This window comes from Arachis stenosperma, chromosome 3 (assembly GCF_014773155.1).
Source record: "Arachis stenosperma cultivar V10309 chromosome 3, arast.V10309.gnm1.PFL2, whole genome shotgun sequence".
Classification (NCBI taxonomy): Eukaryota; Viridiplantae; Streptophyta; class Magnoliopsida; order Fabales; family Fabaceae; genus Arachis; species Arachis stenosperma.
Window position 1 is genome coordinate 117,134,762 of NC_080379.1, and position 8,119 is coordinate 117,142,880.

The 8,119-nt window shown below is 39.8% G+C and overlaps 2 non-coding genes across 2 annotated transcripts; both read left to right on the forward strand.

Annotated features, from left to right (window-relative positions):
• The first annotated feature begins 296 nt into the window (after nt 1–296).
• On the forward strand, nt 297–404 carry LOC130970998 (small nucleolar RNA R71). Its single transcript, XR_009082238.1, has one exon. It is a non-coding gene; the product is annotated as a small nucleolar RNA R71 (small nucleolar RNA).
• A 7,322-nt stretch (nt 405–7,726) lies between these two features.
• On the forward strand, nt 7,727–7,834 carry LOC130972527 (small nucleolar RNA R71). Its single transcript, XR_009083690.1, has one exon. It is a non-coding gene; the product is annotated as a small nucleolar RNA R71 (small nucleolar RNA).
• Nucleotides 7,835–8,119: the final 285 nt, after the last annotated feature.

The window sequence follows — 8,119 nt, forward strand, 5'->3', positions numbered from 1 at the left end:
ATTCCAGACAGACTTTGAGAAATCAAATTGACTTGTTGAGTCAATATTTTATTCTGAGCCAGAATGGCATTCAGAGTATCAATCTCAAGAACTCCTTTCTTCTGATTAGTCCCATTGTTCACAGGATTCCTTTCAGAGGTGTACATGAATTGGTTATTTGCAACCATTTCAATCAATTCTTGAGCTTCTGCAGGCGTCTTCTTCAGATGAAGAGATCCTCCAGCAGAGCTATCCAAAGACATCTTGGATAGTTCAGAGAGACCATCATAGAAAATACCTATGATGCTCCATTCAGAAAGCATGTCAGAAGGACATTTTCTGATTAATTGTTTGTATCTTTCCCAAGCTTCATAGAGGGATTCTCCATCCTTTTGTCTGAAGGTTTGGACTTCCACTCTAAGCTTACTCCATCTTTGTGGTGGAAAGAACTTTGCCAAGAAGGCATTGACTAGCTTTTCCCAAGAGTCCAGGCTTTCTTTAGGTTGAGAGTCCAACCATTTTCTAGCTCTGTCTCTCACAGCAAAAGGGAATAGCATCAGTCTATAGACCTCAGGGTTAACCCCATTAGTCTTGACTGTGTCACAGATTTGCAAGAACTCAGCTAAAAACTGATGAGGATCTTCCATTGGAAGTCCATGAAACTTGCAATTCTGTTGCATTAGAGAAACTAATTGAGGCTTAAGCTCAAAGTTGTTTGCTCCAATGGCAGGGATAGAGATGCTTCTCCCATAGAAATCAGGAGTAGGTGCAGTAAAGTCACCAAGCACCTTCCTTGCATTGTTGGCATTGTTGTTGTTTTCGGCTGCCATTTGTTCTTCTTCCTTGAAGAATTTGGTCAGGTGCTCTAAAGAGAGTTGAGCCTTAGCTTCTCTTAGCTTTCGCTTCAAGGTCCTCTCAGGTTCAGGGTCAGCTTCAACAAAAATGCCTTTGTCTTTGTTCCTGCTCATATGAAGAAGAAGAGAACAAGAAAATATGGAATCCTCTATGTCACAGTATAGAGATTCCTTGAGGTGTCAGAGGAAGAAGAGGAATAGAAGACAGAAGTAGAAAATTCGAACTTATCAAAGAAGATGGAGTTCGAATTTTGCATTAAGGATAGTGTTAGTCCAAAAGTAGAAGGATGTGAGAAGAAGGGAAGTAATTTTCGAAAATTTAAGTAAAAGATTTTGAAAACATTTTGAAAAACACTAATTGATTCTCAAAAACTAAGAATAGAAAAAGAATCAAGTGATTTTTGAAAAAGATTTGAAATTAGAAATCAAAAAGATATGATTGAAAACTTATTTTGAAAAAGATGTGATTGAAAAATTATGGTTTTAAAAAGATATGATTGAAAAGATATGATTTGAAAACAATTTTAAAAGATATGATTTGAAAACAATTTTAGAAAGATTTGATTTTAAAAAAATTAATGACTTGCCTAACAAGAAAAGATATGATTCAAACATAAAACCTTCCTCAACAGAAAAGGCAAAAAAATGTTCAATCAAATCATTAATTGTTAGTAAGTATCTTTGAAAAAGGAAAAAAATTGATTTTGAAAACATTTGATTGAAAAGATATGATTTGAAAAAGATTTGATTTTGAAAAACTTTGAAAACTTGAAAAAAAAATTGATTTTGAAAACAAAATCTTCCCCCTTTGCCATCCTGGCGTTAAACGCCCAGAATGGTGCACATTCTGGCGTTTAACGCCCAAACTACTACCCTTTTGGGCGTTAAACGCCCAACCAGGCACCCTGGCTGGCGTTTAAACGCCAGTCTGTCTTCTTTACTGGGCATTTTTGAATGCCCAGCTTTTTCTGTGTGATTCCTCTGCAGTATGTTCTGAATCTTCAATTCTCTGTATTATTGACTTGAAAAGACACAAATAAAAAAATATTTTTGGATTTTTTTAATAATCAAAATGCAAAAGGAATCAATTAACAATGCATGCAAGACACCAAACTTAGCAGTTTGTATACTACTGACACTAACAATATGATAATGCATATGAGACACACAAAATGCTTCAAGTCAATAGAGTTCAAAGATTAGAACACAAAAATCATCAAGAATTACTTGAGGATCCTTAAGACACATGAATGAATGCATGCAATTGACACTAAACTTAAGATGAGACACTAGACTTAAGCAGGAAACATCAAATATTTTTGGTTTTTATGATTTTGTAAATTTTTTTGTGTTTTTCGAAAATTAAGTGGAAAAAGGTATCAAAATTCTTAATGAGAATTCCAGGAATCATGCAATGTTAGTCTAAAGCTTTAGTCTAAAGGAATTAGACATGGCCGGCCAAGCTTCAGCAGGACATTGCATTCAAGAGCTAAATTGATGAGAATCAATCAGCCTTGGTGATGATAAGAACATCACCTTGAAACACTAGAATTCATTCTTAAGAACTCTGAAAAAAATAATACCTAATCTAAGCAACAAGATGAACCGTCAGTTGTCCATACACAAGAACAATCCCCGGCAACGGCGCCAAAAACTTGGTGCACGAAATTGTGAACACTACAACTTCGCACAACTAACCAGCAAGTGCACTGGGTCGTCCAAGTAATAAACCTTACGCGAGTAAGGGTCGATCCCACGGAGATTGTTGGTATGAAGCAAGCTATGGTCACCTTGTACATCTCAGTCAGGCAGACTCAAATGGGTATAGATGATGAATAAAACGTAAAGATAAAGATAGAGATACTTATGTATATCATTGGTGTAAGAGCTTCAGACAAGCGTATGAAGATGCCTTCCCTTCCGTCTCTCTGCTTTCCTACTGCCTTCATCCAATCCTTTCTTACTCCTTTCCATGGCAAGCTCGTGTAGGGTTTCACTGTTGTCAGCAGCTTCCTCCCATCCGCGCAGTGAAAGCTAATGCACACACTCTGTCACAGTGCTGCCAATCACCGGTTTGGTTCCCTCCCCTACCGGAATAGAATCACTCTTTTGCGTCTGTCACTAACGCCCAGTAGGTTACAGGTTTGAAGCACGTCACAGTCATTCAATCATTGAATCCTACTCAGAATACCACAGACAAGGTTTAGACCTTCCGGATTCTCTTGAATGCCGCCATCAGGTCCTGCCTATACCACGAAGATTCCGAAGAATCCAAGAGATATTCACTAAGCCTCGGATGCTTGTAGAACAAGAATGGTTGTCAGTCACCTTGTTCATAGGTGAGAATGATGATGAGTGTCAATCATCACCTTCATCAAGTTGAAGAACAAGTGATATCTTGGTAAAAGAACAAGCGGAATTGAATAGAAGAACAATAGTAATTGCATTAATACTCGAGGTACAGCAGAGCTCCACACCTTAATCTATGGTGTGTAGAAACTCCACCGTTGAAAATACATAAGAACAAAAGTCTAGGCATGGCCGTGAGGCCAGCCCCAAATTGATCTAAGAACTAGATGTCCGAAGATGATAAATACAATAGTAAAAGGTCCTACTTATAGAAAACTAGTAGCCTAGGGTGTACAGAGATGAGTAAATGACATAAAAATCCACTTCCGGGCCCACTTGGTGTGTGCTTGGGCTGAGCAATGAAGCATTTTTCGTGTAGAGACTCTTCTTGGCGTTTAACTCCAGCTTTTATGCCAGTTTGGGCGTTTAACTCCCAATTAGGTGCCAGTTCCGGCGTTTAACGCTGGGAATTCTGAGGGTGACTTTGAACGCCGGTTTGGGCCATCAAATCTTGAGCAAAGTATGGACTATTATATATTGCTGGAAAGCCCAGGATGTCTACTTTCCAACGCCGTTGAGAGCGCGCCAATTGGGCTTCTGTAGCTCCAGAAAATCCACTTCGAGTGCAGGGAGGTCAGAATCCAACAGCATCTGCAGTCCTTTTCAGTCTCTGAATCAGATTTTTGCTCAGGTCCCTCAATTTCAGCCAGAAAATACCTGAAATCACAGAAAAACACACAAACTCATAGTAAAGTCCAGAAAAGTGAATTTTAATTAAAAACTAATAAAAATACACTAAGAACTCAACTAAAACTACCAAAAACATACTAAAAACAATGCCAAAAAGCGTACATATTATCCGTTCATCACAACACCAAACTTAAATTGTTGCTTGTCCCCAAGCAACTGAAAATCAAATAAGATAAAAAGAAGAGAATATACTATAGACTCCAAATTATCAATGAAACTAAGCTCCAAATTAGATGAGCGGGACTAGTAGCTTTTTGCCTCTGAACAGTTTTGGCATCTCACTTTATCCTTTGAAATTCAGAATGATTGGCTTCTTTAGGAACTCCGAATCCGGATAGTGTTATTGATTCTCCTAGTTAAGTATGATGATTCTTGAACACAGCTACTTATTGAGTCTTGGCTGTGGCCCAAAGCACTCTGTCTTCCAGTATTACCACCGGATACATACATGCCACAGACACATAATTGGGTGAACCTTTTCAGATTGTGACTCAGCTTTGCTAGAGTCCCCAATTAGAGGTGTCCAGGGTTCTTAAGCTCACTCTTTTTGCCTTGGATCACAGCTTTATTTCTTTCTTTTTCTTTTCTTTTTTTCTTTCTCCCCTTTTTTTTCGTTTTTCTGCTTCTCTCTCTTTTTTTTTTTTTTTTTTGTATTCACTGCTTTTTCTTGCTTCAAGAATCATTTTTATGATTTTTCAGATCCTCAGTAACATGTCTCCTTTTCCATCATTCTTTCAAGAGCCAACAATTTTAACATTCATGAACCACAAATTCAAAAGACATATGCACTGTTCAAGCATACATTCAGAGAACAAAAGTGTTGCCACCACATCAAACTAATTAAGCTAGTTTTAAAGATGAATTTGAAATCCTGTACTTCTTGTTCTTTTGTAATAAAAACAGTTTTCATTTAAGAAAGGTGATGGATTCATATTCATAGCTTTAAGGCATAGACACTGAGATACTAATGATCATAAGACACAAACATGGATAAACATAAGCATAAAAATTCGAAAAACAGAAGATAAAGAACAAGGAGATTAAAGAACGGGTCCACCTTAGTGATGGCGGCTTGTTCTTCCTCTTGAAGATCCTATGGAGTGCTTGAGCTCCTCAATGTCTCTTCCTTGTCTTTGTTGCTCCTCTCTCATGATCCTTTGATCTTCTCCAATTTCATGGAGGAGGATGGCATGTTCTTGGTGCTCCACCCTTAGTTGTCCCATGTTAGAACTTAATTTTCCTAGGGAGGTGTTAATTTGCTCCCAGTAGTCTTGTGGAGGAAAGTGCATCCCTTGAGGTATCTTAGGGATCTCTTGTTTGCTCCATCCTTTTCTTAGTGATAGGCTTGAGGTCATGCCTTCTCAGTTGAACCAGCTTTGGATGCCATAAATGGTTATGGAAAAACAAAAAGCAATGCTTTTACCACACCAAACTTAAAAGGTTTGCTCGTCCTCGAGCAAAAGAAGAAAGAAGAGAGTAGAAGAAGAAGAAATGGGGGAGAGGGAGATGGCTTTGTGGTTCGGCCAAAAAAGGGGGAGAAGTGGTGGTTTATGAAGGATGGATGTAAGTGGTGAAGAGAAAGAGATGTTGAGGTGATTGGTGAATGGGTGAAGAAGAAGAGAGAGAGTGGTGGGGTTGGTGGGGATCCTGTGGGGTCCACAGATCCTGAGGTGTCAAGGAAAAGTCATCCCTGCACCAAATGGCATCAAAATCCACGTTTTGAGCCATTTCTGGCGTTAAACGCCGGGCTGGTGCCCATTCCTGGCGTTTAACGCCAGGTTGTAGCCCTTTTCTGGCGTTTAACGCCAGTCTGGTGCCCCTTTCTGGCGTTAAACGCCCAGAATGGTGCCAGACTGGGCGTTAAACGCCCAACTGCTAGGCTTACTGGCGTTTAAACGCCAGTAGCTTCTTCCTCCAGGGTGTGCTGTTTTTCTTCCTGTTTTTCATCCTGTTTTTGCTTTTTTCATTGTTTTTGTGACTTCTTATGATCATCAACCTACAAAAAAGATAAAATAACAAAAAAATAGTTAACTATAAAACATTGGGTTGCCTCCCAACAAGCGCTTCTTTAATGTCATTAGCTTGACAGAGGACTCTCATGGAGCCTCAGAAATACTCAGAACCGTGTTGGAACCTCCCAACACCAAACTTAGAGTTTGAATGTGGGGGTTCAACACCAAACTTAGAGTTTGGTTGTGGCCTCCCAACACCGAACTTAGAGTTTGACTGTGGGGGCTCTGCTTGGCTCTGTTTTGAGAGAAGCTCTTCATGCTTCCTCTCCATGATGATAGAGGGATGTCCTTGGGCCTTAAACACCAAGGATTCTTCATTCACTTGAATGATCAACTCTCCTCTATCAACATCAATCACAGCCTTTGCTGTGGCTAGGAAGGGTCTGCCAAGGATGATGGATTCATCCATGCACTTCCCAGTCTCTAGGACTATGAAATCAGTAGGGATGTAATGGTCTTCAACTTTTACCAAAACATTCTCTACAAGTCCATGAGCTTGTTTTCTTGAGTTGTCTGCCATCTCTAGTGAGATTCTTGCAGCTTGTACCTCAAAGATCCCTAATTTCTCCATTACAGAGAGGGGCATGAGGTTTACACTTGATCCTAAGTCACACAAGGCCATCTTGAAGGTCATGGTGCCTATGGTACAAGGTATAGAAAACTTCCCAGGATCCTGCCTCTTTTGAGGCAGTTTCTGCCTAGACAAGTCATCTAGTTCTTTGGTGAGCAAAGGTGGTTCATCCTCCCAAGTCTCATTTCCAAGTAACTTGTCATTTAGCTTCATGATTGCTTCAAGGTATTTAGCAACTTGCTCTTCAGTGACATACTCATCCTCTTCAGAGGAAGAATACTCATTAGAGCTCATGAAAGGCAGAAGTAAGTCCAATGGGATCTCTATGGTCTCATTTTGAGCCTCAGATTCCCATGGTTCCTCATTGGGGAACTCAGAGGAGGTTGGTGCACGCCCATTGAGGTCTTCCTCAGTGGCGTCCTCTTCCTCTCTTTCCTCTCCAGATTCGGCCATGGTTATGGCTTTGCACTCTCCTTTTGGATTTTCTTCTGTATTACTTGGGAGAGTGCTAGGAGGGAGTTCAGTAATTTTCTTGCTCAGCTGTCCCACTTGTCCTTCCAAATTCCTAATGGAGGACCTTGTTTCATTCATGAAACTTTGAGTGGTCTTGATTAGATCAGAGACCATTGTTGCTAAGTCAGAAGTACTCTGCTTAGAACTCTCTGTCTGTTGCTGAGAAGATGATGGGAAAGGCTTGTTATTGCTAAACCTATTTCTTCCACCATTATTGTTGTTGAAACCTTGTTGAGGTTTCTCTTGATTCTTCCATGAGAAATTTGGGTGATTTCTCCATGAAGAATTATAGGTGTTTCCATAGGGTTCTCCTAGGTAATTCACCTCTTCCATGGAAGGGTTCTCAGGATCATAAGCTTCTTCCTCAGATGAAGCATCCTTAGTACTGCTTGGTGCATTTTGCATTCCAGACAGACTTTGAGAAATCAAATTGACTTGTTGAGTCAATATTTTATTCTGAGCCAGAATGGCATTCAGAGTATCAATCTCAAGAACTCCTTTCTTCTGATTAGTCCCATTGTTCACAGGATTCCTTTCAGAGGTGTACATGAATTGGTTATTTGCAACCATTTCAATCAATTCTTGAGCTTCTGCAGGCGTCTTCTTCAGATGAAGAGATCCTCCAGCAGAGCTATCCAAAGACATCTTGGATAGTTCAGAGAGACCATCATAGAAATACCTATGATGCTCCATTCAGAAAGCATGTCAGAAGGACATTTTCTGATTAATTGTTTGTATCTTTCCCAAGCTTCATAGAGGGATTCTCCATCCTTCTGTCTGAAGGTTTGGACTTCCACTCTAAGCTTACTCCATCTTTGTGGTGGAAAGAACTTTGCCAAGAAGGCATTGACTAGCTTTTCCCAAGAGTCCAGGCTTTCTTTAGGTTGAGAGTCCAACCATTTTCTAGCTCTGTCTCTCACAGCAAAAGGGAATAGCATCAGTCTATAGACCTCAGGGTTAACCCCATTAGTCTTGACTGTGTCACAGATTTGCAAGAACTCAGCTAAAAACTGATGAGGATCTTCCATTGGAAGTCCATGAAACTTGCAATTCTGTTGCATTAGAGAAACTAATTGAGGCTTAAGCTCAAA